The sequence below is a fragment of the Nicotiana tabacum genome, chromosome 8 (assembly GCF_000715075.1).
Source record: "Nicotiana tabacum cultivar K326 chromosome 8, ASM71507v2, whole genome shotgun sequence".
NCBI lineage: Eukaryota > Viridiplantae > Streptophyta > Magnoliopsida > Solanales > Solanaceae > Nicotiana > Nicotiana tabacum.
This window is the reverse complement of record NC_134087.1, coordinates 53,572,769-53,600,040: the sequence shown is the minus strand read 5'-3', so window position 1 is coordinate 53,600,040 and position 27,272 is coordinate 53,572,769. Positions and strand designations below refer to the sequence as shown.

General features: G+C 42.0%; 1 pseudogene; it reads right to left on the bottom strand.

Annotated features, from left to right (window-relative positions):
* LOC107764646 (flavin-containing monooxygenase FMO GS-OX-like 4) overlaps positions 1 to 27,272 on the bottom strand; it is an 83,390-nt pseudogene that overhangs the window by 7,863 nt on the left and 48,255 nt on the right.

Here is a 27,272-nt window from a genome sequence, read left to right as displayed (position 1 = left end):
GCCTTAAAGGGTGTTATTTCGAACTTATCAAAATAACAGCCCGTCATCGTTCGATCGAGGTCGAACCCTTCTCTTTCTTGGCGAAGGCCCTTGGCCTTAAAGGGTGTTATTTCGAACTTATCGAAATAACAGCCCGTCGTCATTCGATCGAGGTCGAACCCTTTTCTTTTTTGGCAAAGGCCCTTGGCTTTAAAGGGTATTATTTTGAAATTATCGAAATAACAGCCCATCATCATTCGATCGAGGTCGAACCCTTCTCTTTCTTGGCAAAGGCCCTTGGCCTTAAAGGGTGTTATTTTGAACTTATCGAAATAATAGCCCATAGTCGTTCGATCGAGGTTGAACCCTTTTCTTTTTTGGTGAAGGCCCTTGGCCTTAAAGGATGTTATTTCGAACTTATCGAAATAATAGCCCGTCGTCGTTCGATCGAGGTCGAACCCTTCTCCTTTTTGGCGAAGGTCGTTGGTCTTAAAGGGTGTTATTTCGAACTTATCGAAATAACAGCCCATCGTCGTTTGATCTAGGTCGAACCCTTCTCTTTTTTGGTGAAGGCCCTTGGCCTTAAAGGGTGTTATTTCGAACTTATCGAAATAACAGCCCGTCGTCGTTCGATCGAGGTCGAACCCTTCTCTTTTTTGGCGAAGGCCCTTGGCCTTAAAGGGTATTATTTCGAACTTATCAAAATAACAGCCTGTCATCGTTCGATCGAGGTTGAACACTTCTCTTTCTTGACGAAGGCCCTTGGCCTTAAAGGGTGTTATTTCGAACTTATCGAAATAACAGCCCGTCGTCGTTTGATCGAGGTTGAACCCTTCTCTTTTTTGGCAAAGGCCCTTGGCCTTAAAGGGTGTTATTTTGAACTTATCGAAATAACAGCCCGTCGTCGTTCGATCAAGGTCGAACCCTTTTCTTTTTTGGCGAAGTCCCTTGGCCTTAAAGGGTGTTATTTCGAACTTATCGAAATAACAGTCCATCATTGTTCGAGTTTTTGGAGAGTCGGACATCTCCCGTGGGAGTCCAAGTCCGTTTGATATTGCTTGCATCAGGAGGTGTAGAGTTGGTGAATATGAGACGTTGACGTTTCGCTTAGGTTTGCGTTGTGCACGCATTATAGTTTTCTTGCCTGACTCCTACCGTCCGGCCCAAAGATATCGCCGGCAGGAGGTATTTCGGTTGTGCTGAAGCAATTTCTTAGTTCTTCAATCTAGATATTCCTTTGTGCGTTCACCCGCGCGAGTCTTATGTGCTTGCTTGGACAAAATGTAGGTGAGCATGATATTTTCCTCGCTCTCGTCTGGTGGTCCGGTAGGGGAGAACAGTTTGGTAACATCGTTTCCCTTGTTTGGTATATCGATAGTTGATGGGGCAAGGATTTCTAAGCTTGGTAATTCTACTCGGCTCTCCTTCCCCTACTGCGCTGCTCTCGTGTCTCGCGTGGGTTGGATTTTCCCTTCGCGCTTCTTTTTGTGGGTCATTGTGTTTCTTGGCTTCAATCTGGGATAAACTAGGAAATTTCACTAAGAAATCCCCACAGACGGCGCCAAATTATTTGACTCAAAAGATATTAAAACCTTTTTGAACAAATCAATCAAAGATGAAGGGGTAAATCTTATCGGACATAATTAATTCCAGATCGAGAAGCTAAGAGTAAGGATCGCACATGGGATGAAAGAAATATGAATGATCTTATAATTCAATGTTGCATCTCTCATCAATCGATGAAGAAGTAGGTTTACATATTTTTCTAGAGGCCATTTCTTCTGTCTCCTGAATACACGAAGAGAGCTTTTCATTTTCTAGAGAGAGGTAGGAGGAGCAGCCCCCTTGTTGAAAGCTTTCCTTGGCTATATATAATCGAGGCACATTTGCCCTTTGCTTGACTCGACGTCCTCTTGCCACCAATGTGTCTTGGTCATGATTTTAGGCGTCACTCTTACCGACTCGTTGGATGTCATAGAGGAGAAAGGGAGTGAGCTCTATTAACTTTCACTGCCCGGTTAATTAGACAGGACGTCGGTCAACTCGATCGTGACGGTCAGATTTTGACCAATACAATTCACTATTTGTTGTGACACTGCCTCAACAACAGAAAGAGAAAAGGAGAAAACATTTCAATTCAGATGGGAAGACAAAATTTCCTAAGAAAAACCATGACAAACAGCATGCACATAATGTTGATGCTCAAAATGATCAACTTTGATCGGCCACCACAAATAAAACAGAAGGATGGAACTGTTAGCTTAATGTACAAATCAACCTGGCTAATGGCTATTACAATTGGATTACCAAATACTTGAAATATTCATGCCAAATTTTATCTATAAAGACTTCTTATTCCCTCAAAGAATCTACAATTACCACAAATTGAAACGGGACTAAAGGAGATACTCCAATATTCTATTCAAATGTGAAGAGTTAAACATCAAAGTATAATTGGATTACCAAATACTTGAAATATCCATACGAAACTCAGTTACGAGAAGACAATCATTATTTGACTTATTATATCAAAGAATCTAAAATCACGAGAAATTGAAAAAAGCAACCAAAGAAAATAGTACTCTGTTCAACTAGAAAGAACTAAAGATCAATTTTTTACCAGGAATATCAGCAGTTCTTGGTTCAGTATAATGTCCATTGCATATAACTACAACATCATATTCCTCATTAACAAACACAGCATCATTCTCTCTCTTTTTAGAACTAACCTTCCATTTTCCATTCTCCAATAATCCCACATGGCCCACTTCCATCCTAAATCTCACAAACCCAGTAAGCCCAAAATCAACCGTAAAATCATTCAAATAATCCAACACTTCTTTATGACCCGGATACCTCCTCGGGTCTCTATTTGAAAGATTTGAATAAATCTGACTTTGAAAAAATATTGTATATTTTCAATTGAATTCCTCAGCTACTGTAGTGTACTATTTATTTACACCAAAAAGAATATAAGGAATAACCACCTATACACTTGTCCCCTTATCCTGTGGGCTATTCTATAACTAATCACATGCTATTTACAACAATAAAAGAATGTGCAAAATAAAGGAATTTTTACCTCCTATAGCAAAGATTAACATCTTATTTATTTTAAATAAATACCATTTAAAAAAATTATATTTTATAGATATCTTTTACTATTTATAGTAAAATATCTAATTTTGGTTACCTCCTACCTCTAAGCCACTAAATACGTTATTCAGTTAGAATATTTTCTTTCTCTCTCTACTTTGATACATGTCATTCTCTTCATATCAATTTGGAAAAAATAAAAAGGACATATATATCAAATTCTTCTTCCACCGGATTTGTGCAAATCCCACTTCAGAGCAGGTTCACTCTCCTTCAAGTCTTTCCCGACGGCGACATATATCATATCGTCGGCCACTCTCACCGCCGACGTTAATGGACTTTCAATTTCGTCATTCAAATTCAGACCCGACAAAATCAACTTCCAGGTACCTTACCGGACTTTGTGGGATTTCGGGTACTGAACTCTCCAATGCCATGGGGGCAAATCCAAAGGATATGAAGCCTTCGATCGACGGCGGCGTGGGAACATTGGGATTCAGGGTTTTTGCTCGACGGCGGATTCGCCAGAAATTAGGGTTTGTTCTTTAACAAAGACGATGGATTTTGAGGCTGAGCAACTTGATTTTCTGTTAATATATTTCAATGTATTTTCAACGTATCACGCTGTATTTTCATGTATTTCATGGTATTCATTGTCTTTTTTTTTCATTGTAATTCAATGTATCTCGTTGTATTCCATGTATTTCATTGTACTCACTGTCTTTTTTTCTCATTGTATTTCAATGTATCTCGCTGTATTCTATGTATTTCATTGTATTCACTGTCTCGCTATATGCCATAAATGTATTCATATGTTTTTTTAATTAATATAATTTATGTATTCAAATGTATTATATAATTTCTTTGAAGATTACTATATTTTTGGGGTATTTTTCAATTGAGAATCTTTTTTATAACTGAAAAATACAAAATTTGTGTGTTATAATTGAGTTTGTTGAGTTATATTAGGAGTCTATTATGTTAATTGATTCACTTTCCGTTTTAAAAATAGTGTAATCCCCTATTTCACGCCGTGAATACAGTCGAATACAATAATCTGTCCAGCTGTAATCCCATGTTTCACTCCATGAATACAGTCGAATATACTCGAATACAACAACTTATTAGCTGGACTTCCCTGATTTACGCCTATTTTTGCTACTGTATTCATGAATACAATAGCTTAAATACATCATATACATCTTATAACCACAGAAAAGGTATATGTAATCCGTAATATAAGAAATGGTATCTATAGATGGCTAATTACTACTAAAGATGGTGCTTTGTGAAAATTTTCCTAAAATAAAATATGGCTTCATCTTCAGCTGGCCCAATACTAGTAAACCCAAACTCTAAATGTGAGACCAAATAATGTAAAAGGCCCAATAAGCTTGTAGGCCAATCTGTGTGTCCAAAAGATGTTCAGACAATATCAAATATATCGAAGTCTCTCAGTGGACCACTTTACTCTACTTCTTCATCTCCACTTTACTCTTCTTCTTATTCTTCTTCATCCCCTTTGTTTCTTCTTCTTTGTCCTTGATAACTCCATGGATCCTATAATTAGAATGGGGTTCCTTCTTCTCAACATCCCCCTCAAGTTAGAGGGTAACCTTGTGACCCCTAACTTGCTCAAAATCTCTGAATGAGAAACCCCTGAAAGTGGCTTAGTGAAGAGAACCACCAATTGATCTTTAGAAGGAACAAAAGACAAAGTGATTAGCCCGGAGAGAAATTGTTGACGGACAAAATGACAATCGATCTCCACATGTTTTATCCGTTCATGAAAGACGGGATTACGAGCGAAATGGATAGCTGCTTTGCTATCAGAGTGAAGTGGAATGGGAAGAGTCACTGGTGTAGAGAGATCTTCAAGGAGTCGAACAAGCCAAGTAAGTTATGTTGTAACTCGTCTCATAGATCTGTATTCCACTTCTGCTGATGACAAAGATATTGATAATCATTTCTTTGATTTCCAAGAAATGGGTGCTCCTCCAAGTCTGATGAAAAATCCACCTACAGATCTTCTGGATTCCTTACAAGAGGCCCAATTTGCATCGCATAATGCAAGTAGAGAAAACGATGGTGCTGTTGAAAGAAGAATACCCTGACCCGGATATGCGCTCAAATACTTCAATACTCTCAATGCAGCAGTGAAATGAGAGAGACAAGGCCTCTACATGTACTGGCTGAGAGAAAGAACTGCAAATGAGAGGTCTGGATGAGTATTGGTCAAATAATTCAACTTCCCAACCAAGTGACGAAACATAGTGGGATTTACCAAAGGTCGTCCATCATTAGAGTCAAGGTTAAAAGAGGGATCAAGAGGAGAGCTAACTCATTTCATGTGAGAGGCATCAAATTCTTGTAGCATATCTAAGGTAAATTTCCTTTGATTCACAATAAAGCCTTCCTTTTCTCTCAAAATTTTCATTCCTAGAAAATAATATATGTTTCCTAGAATTTTGACCTTGAATTAAGTATTGAGAAAATCTTTGATATGCTGAACTTCTTCAAAATCATTCCTAGTAAGTAGAATGTCATCTACATACACAGCTATAATAGAAATTAACTTTCTTGTACGTTTAAAGAATAAAGAATAATCATTTAATGATGATGAATACCCTTTAAAACTCAAAGCACTTGCAAGCCTGGCATACCATTGCCTAGAGGCTTGCTTCAAACCATACAGTAATTTCCTAAGAAGACATACATGTTTAGGATTAGGAGGTGTCACACCTGAGGGAAAATTCATGTATACATCTTCCTAAAGATCTCCATGCAAAAATGTATTGTTGACATCCAATTGAAAGACATTCCAATCTCTCTTGGCTACTATAGTGAGCAAACACCTTATAGTTGTCATTTTCACTACTGGTGAAAAAGTCTCACTATAGTCTATCCCTTCTCTTTGAATATCCCCCCGACCACCAGCCTTGCATTCAATCTTTCAATCCTTCTATCAGATAGGTGTTTTACCTTATACACCCATTTACAAAGTAGAACTCTTTTTCCTTTAGGCAATTAAACCACATCCCATGTGTGATTGTCTTCTAGGCCCTTGATTTCTGATTCCATCGCCTCTATCCAACCTATCCAACCTATCCAACCTGGATATTGACAAGCTTGAGAAAAAGTGGTAGGTTCAGTGAGTGTAGAAATAGACTGCATTATGTGTTGATCATTAGGTGATAGGGAGGAAAAACAGTATTGTCTAGGTTTACTTGGTTGATTGAAATAAGCAGCTCCCACATTTGTGACCATGATGTTGCTGCACACATAATCCTTTAAGTAAACTGGTTGATTAGATATCCTTCCTGATCTTCTCACTGGTGTAAGCTGCTTAGGTGATTGGGCAGGGGAGTTGAAATGTGATGTGATGTGTCTATACTAGGTTGAAGAGAGGCTGGACTAGGAGACTGTTAAGTACAAGTATAAGGAGATCTTTGTAAAGGTGGGGAAAAACTATCAGAATTCTTAGGCTCTAAAGAAGTGGGTGAGAGTTGATCATCTGATGGATATAGATGTATAGGTTCTATGGTGAGGGTTGAATTTGGGAATATAGGTTGGTGTAAAGTCTTGTTTTCAACAAAGGGAAACTGTGATTCATGAAACTTCACATCCCTTGACACAAATACCTTTCCTGTTTTCAATTCCAACAACTTGTACCCCTTCTGATGAAGGAGATACCCAAGAAAGACACAAGATGTTTCCCTCTCATCAAATTTTCATCTTCCTTGAGCTAGTGTTGAAGCATAACAAAGACAACTAAAATTCCTCAAGTAATCATACTTAGTATTTTTTCTGAAACAAAACTTCATATGGTGTCTTTCCTTTAAGAACACTAAAGGGCATCCTATTAATAAGGTGTATAGTAGTTAGGATAGACTTCCCCCAATATCTCATAGGCAGTTTAGACTGAAACATTAAACCCCTTGCAGTTTCTAACAGGTGTCTATGTTTTCTTTCAACAATCCCATATTGTTGAGGAGTTGCTACACAAGACAATTGGTGCAGAATTCCTTGAGAGGATAGATAAGCTGCCTCTTGTACCTTTTCTCAATTCCATTGCATTGTCAGACCTTATGACCTTGACCTTCACATTGAATTGTCTTTCAACCATAGACAAAAAAATTTGAGCATAGGAAAAGCCTTACTCTTTGTATTTAACAAGAATATCCATGTCCCTCTACTATAATCATCTACTATAGTCAGAAAATATCTGAAACCGTTGTAGGTGGTTGACCTATAAGGTCTCCATGTGTCAATAAGAATGAGTTCAAATATATGTTTGGACCTTATTGTGCTAACACGAAAAGGATTTCTAGTTTGTTTAGCTCTAGGACAAACATCACAGATAAAATCAGAGTCTGGTTTACACTGAAGAAATTCTAAATGTTTCATTACTGAAAATAGGTGGTGTCCAACCTTACATTCCAAAGCTTAAAATTAGTAACAACATTAGCTTGAATTGAACTAGAAAAGGAAACTGACTTTGAAATGGAATTTCTTTCTTTTGGAATTGAAAATACATCACTACTAAAGACACCCTTAGACTTGACACTATTTGGTTCCAATAGATAGAGTCCCTCTTGTCACACCTCCTTTTTACGCGCCCGGGGCGCAGGGGAGTTTTTTCCAATTAAAGGACAATCGAAACGGGATTGGTTTAATTATTTCAGAGTCGCCACTTGGGAGATTTAGGGTGTCCCAAGTCACCAATTTTAATCCCGAATCGAGGAAAAGAATGACTCTATATTATGGTCTGCGTATCAGAAATCCGGATAAGGAATTCTGTTAACCCGGGAGAAGGTGTTAGGCATTCCCGAGTTCCGTGATTCTAGCACGGTCGCTCAATTGTTATATTCGGCTTGGTTATCTGATTTTATACAAGTATGAACTTATGTGCCACTTTTATCTTTTAACCGCTTTTATCATTCACTGTTATTTTTGTAGGACTTGCAACGTTGTGAAAATGTATCTCGAACCGCGTTACAATCAATGTACCCGTGGTCGTCGACACACTTTGACTCCGTTGAGATTTGGATTTGGGTCACATCAATGTGCACCCGAGTTTAAGGAAATTAAGTTATTAAAGGCGCGCCTAAAGCGACTAGCGTATTTATTTTGGGTAAGACCGTGGAATTTTGCTAAACGGTCCATCCCGAAGTCCAAATAATTTTTAAAGCAAATATTTACTGAGGGCCCCGCAATTTGTATTTTTATTTGGCGAGGCTCATCTCATTCTATTTTTTTAAATGAATTTGCAACGTCATGGACACGCATCTCGAACCACGTCACAATCAATGTACCCGTGATTAGAAACACATTTCGATTCCGTTGGGATTTGGATTTGGGTCACATCAATGTGCACCCGAATTTACGAAGGTAAGATTTATTAAGGCGCGTCCTAAAGAGTCTAGCGTATTGTTATTTTAGGAAGGTTGTGAGATTTGCTAAACAACCCGTCCTGGAAACTAAATGCTTCACTAATATACATTTAACAAGGGCCCCGCATCTGCGTTTTGTTTATTTTTATCGAGGCTCATCTTGTTGTTATTTTTAAAGGATATCCTATAGCAATTACGTTTCTTGTCGTGTTTGTCTCTATCAATTGAAAGCAAGTAAATAGCCTTAGTTGATTATAAAACCGGATTTAAAGTGCTTTTACAGAATAATAAAACGTGACTGCACTTATGGACAACTAGCCGCAAATCATGGGCCCAAACCTAGCTCATGTGAGATGGCCAGACTTGGGCCCTGTTTTTCCGATACAGGCCTAACTGATTTTTCGATTTGGGGCTCGGCCTTCCTGAGGTTGAGGCCTAGAACTGATTCTTTGTTCTTTATCAGTTTATATGTGACAAACTAGCAAAAGGGGAAAGAACTTTAACTCATGTGGGTAGTTTTCCTATTTTGGCCTACATTATAGAATGTACTACACCATCAGACTAAGTCTAAAATACAATCTATTACCCTGGGAATGTTTTTCACCTAACAGCATACATACATGACTATCATTCATTAACCTACATTGATATACTGAGCATGTAGGCTACTTCTATTATACAAACAAAAATGTAACTATTTTATGACATTTAATGTAACAGTTCATGTATACATAAAAACAATCTGCAGGTCCTCTCTTTTGCATTCATGCTCAAACTCTCAGTTACATTGATGGTATCAATTGTGTACCTGGTAAGGAAAGGAAAGGAAGAAGGAGAGTGATCAGTTGAGTAGTGTGCAGTAATCACAGCATCAACAGATACACAGCAACAGCACAGCAACAAACCAACAACCAAGATTGTTTTCCACAGTCCACGAACAACCAACAATGATTCCCAGAATAAATGAAACCGGCAAATAGTCGAGTGCCAAACCAATAATTCCAGACGAAGAGTAATGAACACCAGAAGTAAAAGAAGTTCAATGCAACAAATACCAACAGTTCAGCAACCAACAAACAGCTCAGTCACTGCAGACGACAGAACTTGGCCAAGACAGCTTGACCAATATGAATTCTTGTTCAACTTTCAGATGGTGTTTGGTTACAATCTATTTGGAAACTAACTTATGTTTTTCGGCTTTCTTTAAACTCAGTAAACCTCTCTTCAGATTAAAACTCTAGCCTTAAGACTGAAAATTTTCACTTTGTTTTTCTCTTTTTTCTGAAGACTAAAAAGTCCAGCCCTTTTTCAGTTCTCAAATGGCCTATTTATAAGCCAAAGTGACCAAGTGCAGCTAAGCTGCCCTCATCTGCAACTTGCAGTCTGCCCATACCCCTTAAAGCCCATGCCTAAGCATCTTTTGTGCCAGCCCCTTTGGTTCCCCACGCCTGGTTTTGTTTAATCAGGAGTTATGGGCATCATTTTATTATTCAATTTAAGCCCCATACCCTTGTGTCTTGTTCCCCATTGGTATTAGTTTAATCCTAAATTAGTACCCTAGTTGTCAGCTCACTTAAACTAATTACTTCTGTTCTTTTTAACACCCCAGAATACCCCTGTCAACCTTGATTATTACTGCCCCTGCCTATTGCAGCATCAGGGCATTTTTTGAACTGATGAAAGTTCGAACTCAAGACTGCCTGGGCTGAACCTTTTTCAGTCAGTTTTACAGTGCAAACAAACCATTTCAAACAATGCTGGGGCATACAGTCAGTGGCAAAGCTCAATTAGTCATGCGACATTATTAGCTCATTCGATTTATTAGTTATAGAAAGCTAATCGACGATATTTATCGAGTCGACTATACTAATTATAACAGGTAATAATCAATCGCTCACATAAACAATACGTTTAGGGATCTAAAGGGCATCAGACAATTTTTGTTCAATTACTGGGGCCTATATGAGTTAACTTATCTGCCGATTAAACTAATCGACGATCATGTTTATCACAGAACACATTCAAATCATACACAGAAAATAATTGACCAAATAAAAGGTCTTTACAAAGACGGAAGAAATTAAGAAAAGTATCAGAAAACACCGAACAAACACAATAGAACATGCTAACATACTTAACTAGCAGTTGAATAAAACAAAAAGGAAAAGAAAGCTTACCAAAAATGTCTAGACAAAACTGAACCAAATCTGACTCGACATTGACCCTTTGAGGCCGAACAAACTTTAATCAGGGTGTTCTCACATGAGAACACCTTGATTAAGGTCTATTAGACCTCAAACCCCCGTTAAGGATATCCGGATTCCCCATGTGCATGTGTTCTAAAGTCTGGATTTTCAGATCTGGATTTTTGGGAGTTGTGGGTAGATTCGGACCAAACCAAGCTTGGTTTGGTCACGAGGAAGGTCAGGGGGTGTCTGGTATGAAGATGGGGTGGTTTGGCATAGATCCGGGTTCGACTCAAATCTTCAAATGAAGATTCGAGACGAACGAAAGTGATTCGAGGCTAGGGAGTAACAGATCCATGTTCAGGAGAGTGAGGGGGTCTTAGGGTGTTCGGGAGGTGGCCACCGGCGTTCATGCCGCCGGGTTTTAGTGGAAGGGAAACTAGGGCAGCATTAGGGTTTGGGGGTTTCAGGGTTCGGGGAAGGAGATGACTGAAGGGGGGGTTCGGATAGGGGGTGCGGGGTAAAGGGTCAAGTTTATATATGGAAGGGGAAGAGAGATTGGAGCCGTTAGATCAAGTGATCTGAACGGCTTAGATCTATTGGTGGGTAACAGGACGGGGTCATTTGGTATGGGAACGGGGTCATTTTGGTTTAGGTGAGGGGTTGGGTTAAACCGGCTAAATAGGTCGGGTCATGAGGGAGCCAGGGACCGTTGGATCAATGAGGTTGGACGGCTCAGATCAACTTGCCTGAAACGGCGTCGTTGAGGTGAGTTGGACAGCCTGATCTGGCCCGTTCCTTTGAATCAGATCAACGACTTCAAATGGGGACGCCGATACGACGTCGTTTGAGTCCGTGCTTGGGCAGGCTGGGTTTGGACTGGATCAGTACTTTGGTTTTGGGCCTTGTTTCGGGGCCCAAATCGGATTTTCCTTTTCTCCTTTTTTTTTCAATTTAAACAAAAATTCCTAAAACAATGTAAAAATTAAAATAAACCTACACACATATTGAGTGACACCCACAACGATAAACACACATAAATGGACAATAAAAAATAAAAATAAAAAATGGTTAGATCACAGCTTAGAACGAACGATGCACACATACATATATTTTTTGAATTTTCTTTTAACAACAGGCATTTTGTATTTTTGTTTGGTAATGACTAGATGTAAAATGGACAGACCCATAAATGACTAACAACACATGTCATGGAAAACTCGAAAAATTGTACAGCGAAATCATTTGTCACTATTTTTATTTTCTTTTGGAGCGATTGCTCGTAAAGCAAAAATCACGTGCTTACAGCTGCCCCTCTTTGCACGAAGACACGAAGGGTTTTCGCGCAAAGATAAGCGAGCGATTTTTGCCCGTCCGAATACTCCGTGTGAAGCATCTTTTGAAAAAGATTTGACTGAACCTTTGCTTCAGAGGTTTCCTACATATCCTGGGCTGAAACAGGAATCAGGTCAATGTAGTTCAGGAAATTTTGGTAGCTGGGACTACCGTGTGACTGTGTTGCTTGCTGCTGTTGTGCGCTATTGTATGCTGCTGTAAGATGCTATTGCTTAACCGATCTCCCTGTTACATTGCTCTAAAAGGAAAAACAAGAAGCTAAGCTAGACTGAGGATCATGAGATCTTATCCATCTTCAACTTGTTCTTGTTGCCTTGCTTTCTTGCCGGCTAACGCTTTCCTCCGATGCCTTTATTTTGTGAACTTGGAGATGATGCTGGTCCTTCACCTTTTCTGAATGTCAGTTCTCATCACTTTGCTTGATTTGCTGGGAACATGGCCTTCTTCCTTAAATCTTTCAATGGTTTCTTCAGCGGTATGGCTTTTCATCAGAATTGTTATACTGGGCATGCTACAACGTTCCCAAACTGCTTATTTTCAGACGCGTTCCTTTTTTTTGAATTGCGCGCTTGCCTCTGCAGTTGTCTGCTTCTTGGTGCTGGGGATTTTATTGTTTCCCGTTTGGGGATCTCTGTTGTACCCTTCCGTCTTCAGGTGGGGTGACTGATTCCAAAATCTAGAGCTAGAAGTAGTCCCGCATTATACTGGTGGGCGACCTAGAACTTAAAAGTGTTCCCGCATTATACTGGTGGGCGACCTAGAACTTAAAAGTATTCCCGCATTATACTGGTGGGCGACCTAGAACTTAAATGTATTCCCGCATTATACTGGTGGGCGACCTAGAACTTAAAAGTATTCCCGCATTATACTGGTGGGCGACCTAGAACTTAAATGTATTCCCGTATTATACTGGTGGGCGACCTAGAACTTAAATGTATTCCCGCATTATACTGGTGGGCGACCTAGAACTTAAATGTATTCCCGCATTATACTGGTGGGCGACCTAGAACTTAAAAGTATTCCCGCATTATACTGGTGGGCGACCTAGAACTTAAAAGTATTCCCGCATTATACTGGTGGGCGACCTAGAACTTAAAAGTATTCCCGCATTATACTGGTGGGCGACCTAGAACTTAAAAGTATTCCCGCATTATACTGGTGGGCGACCTAGAACTTAAAAGTATTCCCGCATTATACTGGTGGGCAACCTAGAACTTAAAAGTATTCCCGCATTATACTGGTGGGCGACCTAGAACTTAAAAGTATTGAAATTGTTTCCCCGTTCTTCCGAGAAAATTTTCGACGATCGGCAGAAAATTTTCTGCCCCGGTTTTTGTTGACTTCCATGGCGGTGCATCTTGCTGCCATCATCAATCCTTTGTTTTCCTGCAGCAGACAAAAGGATTTAATCAGTTTTAATCGTGGTGGTAGAGGGTGCCTTTCTGGCAAGCCGTCTTTCTCTCTTCCCCCTTCCTTGCTCTTTGTCCCCATAATTGGTTGGCGGGCAAAGTTGCCTGTTGGGGGTCTCTAGCCTGCTGGGGATTGGTTTTCAATTTATCCCTTTTTCTGCTTTTTCTTTAAACACATGATGTGGGAGTCTGCTTCTAACTCCCGGAACCACTCCCTTTTGGAGCTTACTTCTTCCAAAATTTCCGGGCACAATCACTGCATTGCCTGGGACCGGCCCTTAAGACTGTTTGTATTATCCTGCATTGGGATGAATTCCCCTTCGGTTTCTGGTAGTAAGCTTTGAAAAATCCTTTCAAGACACAATTTAGGAAAAGAAATAAAGATATGGAAAAGAGAAAAACTTTCTGAACCATTACTTTGTGGGAGGAGACAATCCAAAGAACTTATCTGGAGGACACAACTGGTCCCCGTGATCATGGCGTGCACCATAGATTCTGACCCAGTCTATTTGTATCAATTGATCTGCTCGATGGTTTGACTTGCTGGGGATGATAAAGGAGTGTTCATTTCGTTTCGAATGTGGTAGCTTTGCTGATCTGTCTTGTCGCCTCATAGTGCCCTTCGAGGGGTTTTCACTAATGAGACTCTCTCTTTTCTCTCATCTCCCGGCGCCTTATGGTGCCTGTGAAGGTTTTCACCGATAAGACTCTCTCATTTCATATCCCTCATCTTACATCGCCTTTCGGTGCCTGTGAAGGTTTTCACCGATAAGACTCTCTCATTTTATTTCTTTCGAAAATCCGGGGTGTTGTAGATACGACCCTCTCTTCCGGGGATTCTTTTGACTATCAACTCATTCCCAGTCTTACGATCCTCTTCTTTGCTGGGGATCGGTGTATTATTCTCGGCCTTATTTGCCGGACTTGGCATCTCTCGAACATTGATCGGGAGGTCTTTTGGATGTTCATGTTGGTTTTGGTGTAGGTTTGAAGAAAGGCTATAAAAATGAAAACAACTTGAAGGGTGATGTGCTACAACTTTTGGAATCAAACCTTTGTTGGAACTTAAAACATAACCTCTGCCCCAGTTTTCTTGCTTGGGGAATTTATTATTATTATTTTTTTACGCTTATGTTGAGTTACGTGCGTTATGCACATTGTGCTATATTGTGCACACTATGTACATTATGCATCCTATATTTGCTATGATGCATACTATGACCGAGCCGTGAGGCGCCTACGTATCCTCTTTGAGGAATCAGGTCAAACGTAGTTCCCACGGTTTTGTTATTTGTGATTTTATCTTCTTCCTTTTTCTTTTCCTTCTTTTCATTTTTTTCCATGTCTTTTTCTTTTCTTTTCTTTTTCTTTTCTTTTCTTTTTTCATATCTTTCCCATTAGTGATTCCAAAAGAGGGGTATTGAAAAAAAAATTGCTTAAGGCTCAAAGGGGGAAGCGAGGGTTAAAAGTGTTTGGATAGAAGAAAGAATTGCCTCCGTCATCTCATTATTCAACAAATGCCAAATACAAACAAATAAACCAAAAATTGCCATAATTGAAGAAGTTACGCATAATATCTCTTGACTGCATCTGAATTGATAGCCATGTCGACGCATCTGCCTTCGACATCTGTCAAACACAAAGCACCGTTGGACAATATTCTGGTCACGATATGAGGCCCTTGCCAATTTGGGGCGAATTTGCCTTTTGCCTCGACCTGATGTGGGAGGATCTTCTTTAATACCTGCTGCCCTACTTCAAATTTCCTAGGGCGCACCTTCTTATTATACGCTCTTGCCATTCTCTTCTGGTACAGCTGACCATGGCACACTGCTGCCAATCTTTTCTCATCTATCAGGCTCAACTGTTCCAAGCGAGCTTTGATCCATTCATCATCATCAATTCCGGCTTCAGCGACAATTCGGAGGGACGGAATTTCGACCTCCGCTGGTATCACGGCCTCAGTTCCATACACCAACAAATAAGGAGGTTGTGCCTATGGAAGTCCGGACGGTAGTGCGGTAACCCAACAAAGCAAAGGGTAATTTCTCGTGCCATTGTCTGGACCCTTCCACCATTTTTCGCAGTATCTTCTTGATATTCTTATTGGCTGCTTCGACTGCTCCATTCGCCTTGGGACGATATGGGGTGGAATTGCGGTGTGTAATCTTGAATTGTTGGCATACCTCTCTCATCAAGCTGCTATTAAGGTTCGCATCGTTATCCGTGATGATCACTTTTGGGATCCCAAATCTGCAGATGATATGGGAGTGAACAAAGTCCACCACTGCCTTCTTGGTTACTGATTTGAAGGTTTTAGCCTCAACCCATTTGGTGAAGTAATCAATGGTCACTAGAATTAACTTATGACCGTTGGACGTTGCTGGCTCGATGGGCCCAATGACATCCATGCCCCATGCTACAAACGGCCAGGGTGCTGACATCGTATGTAACTCTGTTGGCGGAGAATGAATCAAGTCTCCATGTATCTGGCACTGATGGCATTTCCTCACGAAAGTGATACAGTCGTGTTCCATGGTGAGCCAATAACACCCTGTTCGAAGGATTTTTCTTGCCAATACATATCCACTCATGTGTGGCCCACAAACTCCAGCATGTACTTCTGCCATAACCGTTGTTGCCTGCTTGGCATCTATGCATCTCAACAATCCCAGATCCGGGGTTCTTTTGTACAATATTCCCCCACTGAGGAAGAAACCATTCGACAACCGCCGGAGGGCTCTTTTTTGGTCTCCAGAGGCATGTTCTGGATATATCCCCATCCTGAGGTATTCCTTGATATCATGAAACCAGGGTTCGCCATCTGCTTCTTCTTCTATGGCATTGCAGTAGGCGTGCTGATCACGGACCTGGATGTGTAGAGGATCAACATACATTTTGTCAGGGTGGTGCAGCATTGATGCCAAGGTGGCCAAGGCATCCGCAACCTCATTGTGAACTCTCGGGATGTGTTTGAACTTCACCGATCGAAATTGCTTGCTCAGATCATGCAAGCATTGTCGGTATGGTATGAGCTTTAGATCTCGTGTTTCCCATTCACCCTGAATTTGATGTACCAAGATGTCCGAGTCTCCCAAGACCAAGACGTCTTGGACATCCATGTCAGCAGCCAAGCGCAGACCTAGAATGCAAGCCTCATACTCGGCCATATTGTTGGTGCAATAGAAGCGTAGTTGAGCCGTAACAGGATAATGCCGTCCTGTTTCAGAAATGAGTACTGCTCCTATTCCAACCCCTTTTGCGTTTGCAGCTCCATCGAAGAAAAGCTTCCATCCCGGTTCCTCAGGCAGTTCCAACTCATTTGTATGCATTACCTCTTCGTCAGGAAAATACGTTCTTATGGGCTCGTATTTTTCATCAACGGGATTCTCTGCCAAATGGTCTGCCAGCGCCTGGGCTTTCATGGCCGTCCTCGTCACGTAGATGATATCAAACTCTGTGAGCAGAATTTGCCATTTTGCCAACCTTCCCGTGGGCATAGGTTTCTGAAAGATATACTTCAATGGGTCCAAGCGGGATATGAGATAAGTAGTATATGAAGACAGGTAGTGCTTCAACTTCTGAGCTACCCAAGTTAGGGCGCAGCACGTTTTCTCGAGTTGAGTGTACTTGACCTCATGCACTGTGAATTTCTTGCTAAGATAGTAGATGGCTTGCTCCTTCCTCCCTGAGTCGTCATGTTGCCCCAGTACACAACCAAATGAATTTTCCAAGACCGTCAGGTAAAGGATTAGGGGTTTCCCGGGCTTAGGTGGGACCAATACGGGTGGATTAGACAGATACCCTTTGATTTGGTCGAAAGCTTCCTGACACTCTGCTGTCCAACCTACCGCAGCATCCTTTCTCAGCAACCGAAATATGGGCTCACAAGTTGCTGTGAGTTGAGCGATGAACCTGCTGATATAACTGAGTCTGCCCAGCAAACTCATTACCTCTGTTTTGTTCCTTGGCGGTGGCAAATCTCGGATGGATTCAATTTTGGATGGGTCTAACTCAATCCCCCGTCGACTGACGATGAATCCTAGCAACTTTCCTGATGGAACCCCGAATGCGCATTTGGCCGGGTTAAGCTTGATATCATACCTCCGGAGTCTTTGAAAAAATCTCCTTAGGTCTGCTATATGGTCCTCCTGACGCCAAGATTTGATGATCACGTCGTCGACGTACACCTCAATCTCCTTGTGTATCATGTCATGAAACACTGCAGTCATTGCTCGCATGTATGTTGCCCCAGCGTTCTTTAACCCGAACGGCATTACCCGATAGCAGTAGGTGCCCCATGGCGTAATAAACGCTGTTTTCTCGGCATCCTCCTCGTCCATTAGGATCTGATGATAACCTGCATAGCAATCCACAAAGGATCCAATCTCGCGCCCTGCGCAATTGTCGATTAAGATATGAATGTTGGGCAGCGGAAAATTGTCCTTGGGACTTGCTTTGTTGAGGTTGCGGTAATCAACGCACACCCTGATTTTTCCATCCTTCTTTGGGACTGGTACCACATTGGCCAACCACTCGGGATACCGAGTGACCCGAATGACCTTCGATTGTAATTGCTTAATCACTTCTTCTTTGATCTTTACACTCATTTATGTTTTAAATTTCCTTAGTTTTTGCTTGACCGGAGGGTATGCCGGGTCAGTGGGCAATTTGTGAACCACTAAATTGGTGCTTAATCCAGGCATATCATCATAGGACCAGGCAAAAACATCTTTGAATTCCCTGAGAGTTTTGATCAATTCTGTTCTGACATTCGGCTCAATGTGGATGCTAATTTTGGTCTCTTGGACATTATCAGCGTCTCCTAGATTCACCGCCTCGGTGTCATTTAAGTTAGGCTTGGGTTTCTCTTCAAACTGGCACAGTTCTCTGTTTATTTCTTCGAAGGCTTCACCTTCGTCGCATTCAGATTTATCGTCACAAACGACCTTTTGCATCATTGAGTCGGTTTCAGATTGATTTATTAGACTAGGTCGAAGATCCGCTGTGCATGCCATGTCATTAGAACCAGTAAAAAGAGAACTGTTCAGAAAGAAAAAGAACAAGACAAAAATTAAAATGAGACCAAAGAAGAGAACTTTATTAAATTTGCGGGATAAAATGGTTCACACTTTTACAAAAACGAAAGTAAAATTTGGATTACACCCTTGAATAATCCGATCAAACAAATAACAAACAAAACATTAATCAAAGCCTACTACCAAGACTCCCCTCGGACAGGAAGAGGAGTAACCGTCCAATTGTTGGTCTTGGCCTCAGGCCCCACAAATCATATCTCTGCTCTGCTGGAACCTTCTCCAGCTTCCACCATACTGACATCCGCGAACAGCCTCTCAAAACTCTGATTCAGGTCTTCATTTATACCGATCAAAGGTCCTCGAATCTTTGGGATCACTGACCCCTTGGCACTTGCTTTAACAAAAGACCTTGAGAGGCGTGGCACTGGTTTAGGCAGAAACCAGACCCTCTTCTTTATTCTTCGCGCCTCCTTCCTGTCTGCTGCGGTTGGTTTGAACCCCAACCCGAAGGTTTCCAGATTCTTAGGAAGGGAAACAGGTTGGACTATCCCTTGAAGTTCAACTTCCAGGCCTTTTCCCGGCACAAATCCATTACCCAACATTTCTGATACCATCATGACTGTTGCGGCAGCTACCCTAGGGTGCGGGATGATTTCTCCTTCAGAAATTTTGTTGGCCGACCCTGTATCGAGAATCTGGTAGACCCAGGGACCCTTGTCATCAGTGGTCTCTATGAAAGGCACAATGGTTCCGCCCATGGTGCATGTTGTATCCTCGCCGTGCAACACGACCTCTTGTCTTTCCCACTCGAACTTTACTATCTGATGTAGGGTGGAAGGCACCGCTTTAGCTGCATGAATCCAGGGTCGTCCTAACAGCAAGTTGTAAGATACCGCGGCGTCCAATACCTGGAATTCCATGGTAAACAGGACCGGACCAATGGTCAGTTCAAGTACAACATCCCCCACAGTGGCTGTTCCGTTTCCGTCAAACCCCCGGACACAGATGCTATTCTCCCGGATTCTTCCACGGTCAATCTTTAACTGGTCCAGGGTGGATAATGGACAAATATTGGCGCTTGAGCCGTTATCCACCAATACTCGGGTTACCACCGAGTCTTCACATTTGACAGCTAGGTATAGAGCTTTATTGTGCTCCGTTCCTTCCACCGGCAGGTCATCATCTGAGAATGTCACTCTGTTCACCTCGAAAATCTTGCTGGCAATGGTTTCCAGGTGGTTTATAGAAATCTCACTGGGTACATGGGCCTCGTTCAATATCTTTAACAGGGCCCGACGATGTTCCTCGGAATGGAGGAGTAATGACAATAGTGAGATCTGGGCCGGTGTTTTTCTCAGCTGCTCTACCACAGAATAGTCTTGTACTTTCATCTTCCTCAGGAATTCTTCAGCATCTTCTTCTGACAATGGCTTCTTGGTTGCCACTGGGTTGGTTTTCCTTAACTCCACCGGAGCAAAACATCGACCTGATCGAGTCAGCCCTTGCGCTTCACAACTGACTTCTTCCACCTGTTTTCCTTGGTACGTCACCACTGCCTTTTCATATTTCCAGGGCACAGCCCTGCTGTCAATCATCGGCAGTTGGACCACCGGCTTTATGGTCACCCGTTCTCTACATACCCTTTTCAACATGACTGCCGGTGTAGGCAGGATCCCTGGTATTACCAACTTGCTTGGCTCGGGTTTGCTTGCTATGACGGACGGGCTCTTCCCCAATATTACTACCGGCTTGACGCCTTCTCCCTGCGACTGTACACTTGTTCCTCCACTGGTTAAGACTTCCTTCGGGGCGGCTTGGATCATCATCACTGTTTGTGAGGGTTTTCTTAATTCTCCTCCCTCACACACCAACTCAATCATGTGAGCTTCGTGGTGCGCTGGCAGTGGGTTTTGGTTGATGTTAGGGGCCTCCGGTGTCTGGACCTCGATCTTATTGGTGTCAATAAGATCCTGTATGGCATGCCTTAACTTCCAACACTTCTCGGTATCGTGCCCGAGCATCCCTGAACAGTATTCACAACTGATTGAACGATCCAAATTCGGAGGCGGGGGATTTGGTTCCCGAGTATGGACAGGACTAACCAAACCCAATTGCCGCAGCTTGTGGAACACGGCGGTGTAGGTTTCTCCTAGTTCGGTGAAGGTTCTTTGCTTCCGCAACCTGTCATTCCTGGCATCTGGATTTCCTCGGAAACCTGCCCCTGAAGGATTTCTATATGCCCTTGGTGGAGGGTAGGTGTTTTGTGGTGGTGCATATATGTTCTGGGGAGCCGGTGCGCGCCATTGTGGGCGAACCGGAGGCTGAGTGTATACCTGGGCTTGGTGTACGAAACAATGTGGTTCTCGAGGTGGATAGAAATTTTGTGGTGGGTTGTATGGGTAGCTTGACCTGTGAGGCCTGGGTTGGTTGTAGTGCGGCTTGCCAGCCCTGGACCAACTGCCTGCCTCGATCGTGGCAACCTCTTCTTTCTTTCTTCTTAGCACACCTCCCGTGCCGCTTTGAATAGCCTGGGTTGTGGCTTTAAGTGCCGAATAGTTCAAGATCTTGTCCGACCTCAAACCTTCTTCTATCATGACCCCAATTTTGACCACCTCGTTGAAAGATTTTCCAACCGTCGTCACCAAGTGACCAAAGTAGGTTGGATCCAATGTCTGCAAAAAATAGTCCACCATCTCTCCCTCTCTCATGGGAGGATCGACTCTAGCTGCTTGTTCTCTCCAGCGGAATCCGAACTCGCGAAAACTTTCCCCGGGTTTCTTCCCAGTTCTCAATAACGTGAGACGGTCAGGGACTATCTCCAGATTGTACTGGAAATGACCTGCAAAAGCCTGCGCCAGATCATCCCACGTGTACCACCTGCTGAAATCCTGCCTGGTCTACCATTCTAGTGCAGATCCGCTCAGACTTTGGCCGAAATAAGCTATCAAAAGCTCATCCTTGCCTCCTGCCCCTCTCATTTTGCTACAGAATCCCCGCAAATGTGCCATGGGATCACCGTGCCCTTCATATAAATCAAACTTGGGTATCTTGAACCCAGCCGGGAGTTGGACATCTGGGAAAGGGCACAGATCTTTGTATGCCACGCTGACTTGATTGCCCAGCCCGTGTAAGTTCTTGAAGGATTGCTCCAGGCTTTTGAACTTTCTCAACACTTCATCCTGTTCAGGGGCCTTAACCGGCTTCTCAATCTCTGCCGGTACTTCCAAATGGGGATTGTAAGCTTGTGGTTCGGGTGCATGGAATGTAGGCTCAGGGGGATAGTATTGTGTATCGTGAGCCTGAAACAATGGCTCACTGGTCGTTCGCTGCAAAGGGGCTGATGCAGGTCCCACAAAAATGGGAATATTGGGTGTTGGGAGAGGTTGATGGGGTGGTGGAGCTTGGGAATCATGAGGGCTTCTTTCTTGATGATAGAGGGGATTTGGGCGGCTTGTGGAAGGGCCAGAGTGAGGGTACTCCGGCATGTGTCCCAGTGTCTCAGGGCTCTTTTGTGTTTTGGCCAGGGCTAGCTGCATTGCATGTATCTCTAGTCCCATCCTTTCAATCTTTTCCATTGCCTCTTTTAGCAACTGGCTCATCGGCCTTTCTTCCTCATTACTATTCTCTGAAGTAGTCATGCTTGTTGCTACCGGTCCTTTGGATCTGGTTTGGTATGAATGTGTTGCCAGAATTCTTTAACAACTAACTGTCTGGTATCAGACAACAACAAACTTTGTTAGTGTTAGAGCTTAACAGATTTGATCGTAACACAAAGAGGATGCAATGCACCTAGGCAGTTAACCGTTTCTACATGCTTTGCTTCAAACCACATGCGTCATCCCGGCTTGTTCATTCGTCTCTTTTAAAGTATTTTGCGAAACTCTGCGTTTTATTTTATTTACATTTTCTTTTCTTTATTTATTAAAGCAGTCGAATCTTATGGGGATTGCCTACGTATCACGTCCCCGCGTGAATCAGACCAGGCGTAGTTCTGCCTTAAAGTAAAGAAACACACAATTCTTGTGAAATCATTAAATTCATTCTCAAAATTTTGCTATTACAAATTACATCAAGCGCGAAATAGCAATAGTACAGACTCCACAGTTCTTAACCCGTTTTGACTAAAAGAAAGGAAAACAGCATATGGAAAAGCGGCAAAGCCAAATAAACAGGACTCAACCAAAGATTAATTTTCCAACTTAGGGACCCGCGAGGCATCATTCGGCCTTTCCGCGGCCCTTGGTGTGAGGTCCCTCTGCAGGTTTTTCAACTCATTCATGATTCGGTGGACGCAACCCATGATGGAAACGAGGAGGGTCTTTCGAGGCTTTTGCTCGCTTGCCAGGCATCTCATGTAGATGTAATGCCCAATCTCGTCGATCTTTCCCCGGATGTTGTCCCTTTCTGCGAACAAATGCCTTATCTGTTGGTTCTTCAACCCCAGTGTTTGCGCATTGTTGGCAAGCTGATCCTGGAACATCTCCATTTGCCTTTCCATTCTGGTCATTGCATCGTAGCATTGCCTTCTGTCGGCTTGGGCATCTCGTGTTTGCTTGAGGATCCTTTTTCGAAGAGAGGCGTTCGTTTCCCTTAATGTCCCGATGCTCAGTTCATACTCCCTTATGACTCGTTGCAGGCGCTGCCTCCGAGCCATCGCACCCTTTGCCCACTTGGTTCGCAATTTTGCTGTGCTGGCCCTGGCTTTTTCCAAATCTTCCTGGCATTCCGCAACCTGATCCTTTAACCCTGCTATCAATCTTTTATCCGCCCGGCTTCTCAGCTGGCTATTAGCCTCTTTTTTCATTCTCCGGATCTGAGCTTTGAGGATCTCGCCTTCTCTGATTAACTTGTTCTTTTCTCCCTTGTGGGCAGCAGACTGTAATTGGCACTCAAACCTCATATCCTGAACTTGTTGCTTCAGTTTGCCTGCTTTGACAAGATATTCCTGCTCTTTGGCCAACCAGCCCCACTGTTCTTGTGAAGATTTGGCAAATTCTTGCAGGTGAGATCTTTTGGTCGGTCTTCCAGATGATGTCTCCCCTTTGTACCAGGCCTGATACCCGGGCGAAACTTCCCCTTTTGCCCGATTCATTACACAAGTATTTGCTTCTAAGTATTGACATTGGCTCCAAATTTGACGAACCCTTGCTTCAGGAAACTGGCCGTCGAGACTGATCTCGATTACCTGGATGCTCAGATCCTCGTCTTTCGGCACTATCTGATACCTCCCAAGTTGCCTTAAAACCCGATGCGGCGCGTATGGTTGAATGCTCTTAAGTCCCATTAAGAGAAAATGGGGCCTGGCTGCTGGCATGTATATGACTTCGTCGATCGGTAACCATCCTAGCGCCCACTGTATTTGACTGGCGTTGAGGGTATGGAAATATGAGGTCCATGTTGTGACTCCTTCTGGTAGGTAGGTTTCATTAACTCTGGTATAGAACTCCTCTATGCAGGTCTTTCCAGCGGATCCATGGCTCAGAAACTGGGCTCGGTGACATAGGTGTTCGGTCATCCACATTTGCAACAACAAATTGCATCCCTCGAAAAAGCTTCCTCCGGCTTTGCAAGAAGTGAGTGCCCGGAATATATCAGATACTATCATGGGCGCCAACGTACTATCACTCTGTGTGAGCAACGTACTGACGACCCCTGCTATCTTTATGTCAATATTCCCGTCTTTTCTTGGGAATACTAGTAGTCCTAAGAAAGCTATCATGAAAGCAATCCGTCTATGTTCTTCCCACTTTTGGCGATTACCTTTGCTGCACAACTGGTTTTCTGGCTTGTCGAATCCTCCTATGTGACCATATCTTTGATATATGAAACTCATGCTGCAAAAACCTTTTGCCAAGTCAGGGTTATGGATTGTTCTGACTATCTTTAAGGAGTCCAGGAACCGGTGTATTGCTACAGCTCTTGGAGCAATCAGATATTTGTGTCTCAAAGGAGTCTCAGCGCTGCCGATATACCCTGCTATTTCTTCTAAAGTTGGGGTAAGTTCAAAATCTGAGAAACGGAAGACATTGTGCGCAGGATCCCAGTGGGGGACTAGTGCCCTTATGATATCTCCTCGTGGCCTGATATCCAACAAACTCGTGAGGCCTTTTAGATACTTCTTGATTTCGTCATGCCCTTCTTTGCCCAAATCATTCCACCAGAGCCGCAATTGGAGGGGAATTTTACTCATGATTAAAAAGGGTTCATTCGGCATCGTGCTCATTCTGCACATTTATTAATAAGATTTTAACAAACGACAATTATCCTGATAAAAACAAAATATATGCGATTTTTTGTGAATTTTGAATTTTCGTATATATATATAAAAAAACTTTCTAAAGAAGTTAATAACGGAAAATATTTTGGATTTTTGTTTCGAAAACTGGGAGCCTGAAAGGACTTTTCTAGACCTTTAGCAAGACAAATACTTTTGCCACAAATAAAGATACATATACATTTTTAAGTAAAGAAAAACTTTTGAATTTTTCACTTATATATATATACATATATTTGCAACAAATAATAAAAGTTAAGACAAAATAAGACTTTTTTTTTATTATTATTTTCATAAGAAAAAAAACCATTTTAAGAATAGGGTCTTTTTTTTTTCTTTTTTTTTTTTAATTTTTTATGATAAGACAAACTATATATTTCTATTGATATTTTATTTTTTGAAAGACAGAACAACGACTTTTCAAAATTTTGGCAGAGTTTTGACAGTATTTGTTTTTTTTTCTCTTTTTTTTTCAACAATAAACAATCAATTCCTAACCGTTATTTCCTTTTTTTTTCACAATATTCCAAATATTCAAACACCGGTCAGCATGCGGGCATGAGACAAATAAATGCACGGAAAACAATAGGATGCACCAGAATAGTCTTTTCATATCAGGTTGCTAGTTCTAGACGGACCCAACCCCTGTGTTGAGTCCCCTAAGTCATATGCAACGTGATGCAAATAAGCGTTCCTACTAGGGATCCGGCATGAAGTCACGTTATTCAATGTTCAAAACCTGGGTCGGTGTTCTAGACAGTGTACCCGAGCGGACAACTCGAGTTGAGGAAGGAGCTCCTTTCCGGGAACCAAAAGGCCAGCCGGCTTAGAAACTTTCCGAGCCTCTTTTATTTAGGGTATGACACTAACAGAATAAGGAGTCTCAACCAGTGAGCACATCCCCGGAGGTAAGAAGAGAAAGGTTTCGGCACAGTTTATATACAGTTCAAATAATATCAAAGCGGTAACAGCAGCATTTAGCACACTAGGATCAAAACATGTAATAATCAGATAATAAATAAAGCCGAATAATAACAATTATTCTAAGCTCGAATTCTTAACCCTGAACCAGTGGTTCTGGGTCTAATCCCCATCAGAGTCGCCAGAGCTGTCACACCTCCTTTTTACGCGCCCGGGGCGCAGGGGAGTTTTTTCCAATTAAAGGACAATCGAAACGGGATTGGTTTAATTATTTCAGAGTTGCCACTTGGGAGATTTAGGGTGTCCCAAGTCACCAATTTTAATCCCGAATCGAGGAAAAGAATGACTCTATATTATGGTCTGCGTATCAGAAATCCGGATAAGGAATTCTGTTAACCCGGGAGAAGGTGTTAGGCATTCCCGAGTTCCGTGATTCTAGAACGGTCGCTCAATTGTTATATTCGGCTTGGTTATCTGATTTTATACAAGTATGAACTTATGTGCCACTTTTATCTTTTAACCGCTTTTATCATTCACTGTTATTTTTGTAGGACTTGCAACGTTGTGAAAATGTATCTCGAACCGCGTTACAATCAATGTACCCGTGGTCGTCGACACACTTTGACTCCGTTGAGATTTGGATTTGGGTCACATCAATGTGCACCCGAGTTTAAGGAAATTAAGTTATTAAAGGCGCGCCTAAAGCGACTAGCGTATTTATTTTGGGTAAGACCGTGGAATTTTGCTAAACGGTCCATCCCGAAGTCCAAATAATTTTTAAAGCAAATATTTACTGAGGGCCCCGCAATTTGTATTTTTATTTGGCGAGGCTCATCTCATTCTATTTTTTAAATGAATTTGCAACGTCATGGACACGCATCTCGAACCACGTCACAATCAATGTACCCGTGATTAGAAACACATTTCGATTCCGTTGGGATTTGGATTTGGGTCACATCAATGTGCACCCGAATTTACGAAGGTAAGATTTATTAAGGCGCGTCCTAAAGAGTCTAGCGTGTTGTTATTTTAGGAAGGTTGTGAGATTTGCTAAACAACTCGTCCTGGAAACTAAATGCTTCACTAATATACATTTAACAAGGGCCCCGCATCTGCGTTTTGTTTATTTTTATCGAGGCTCATCTTGTTGTTATTTTTAAAGGATATCCTATAGCAATTACGTTTCTTGTCGTGTTTGTCTCTATCAATTGAAAGCAGTAAATAGCCTTAGTTGATTATAAAACCGGATTTAAAGTGCTTTTACAGAATAATAAAACGTGACTGCACTTATGGACAACTAGCCGCAAATCATGGGCCCAAACCTAGCTCATGTGAGATGGCCAGACTTGGGCCCTGTTTTTCCGATACAGGCCTAACTGATTTTTCGATTTGGGGCTCGGCCTTCCTGAGATTGAGGCCTAGAACTGATTCTTTGTTCTTTATCAGTTTATATGTGACAAACTATCAAAAGGGGAAAGAACTTTAACTCATGTGGGTAGTTTTCCTATTTTGGCCTACATTATAGAATGTACTACACCATCAGACTAAGTCTAAAATACAATCTATTACCCTGGGAATGTTTTTCACCTAACAGCATACATACATGATTATTATTCATT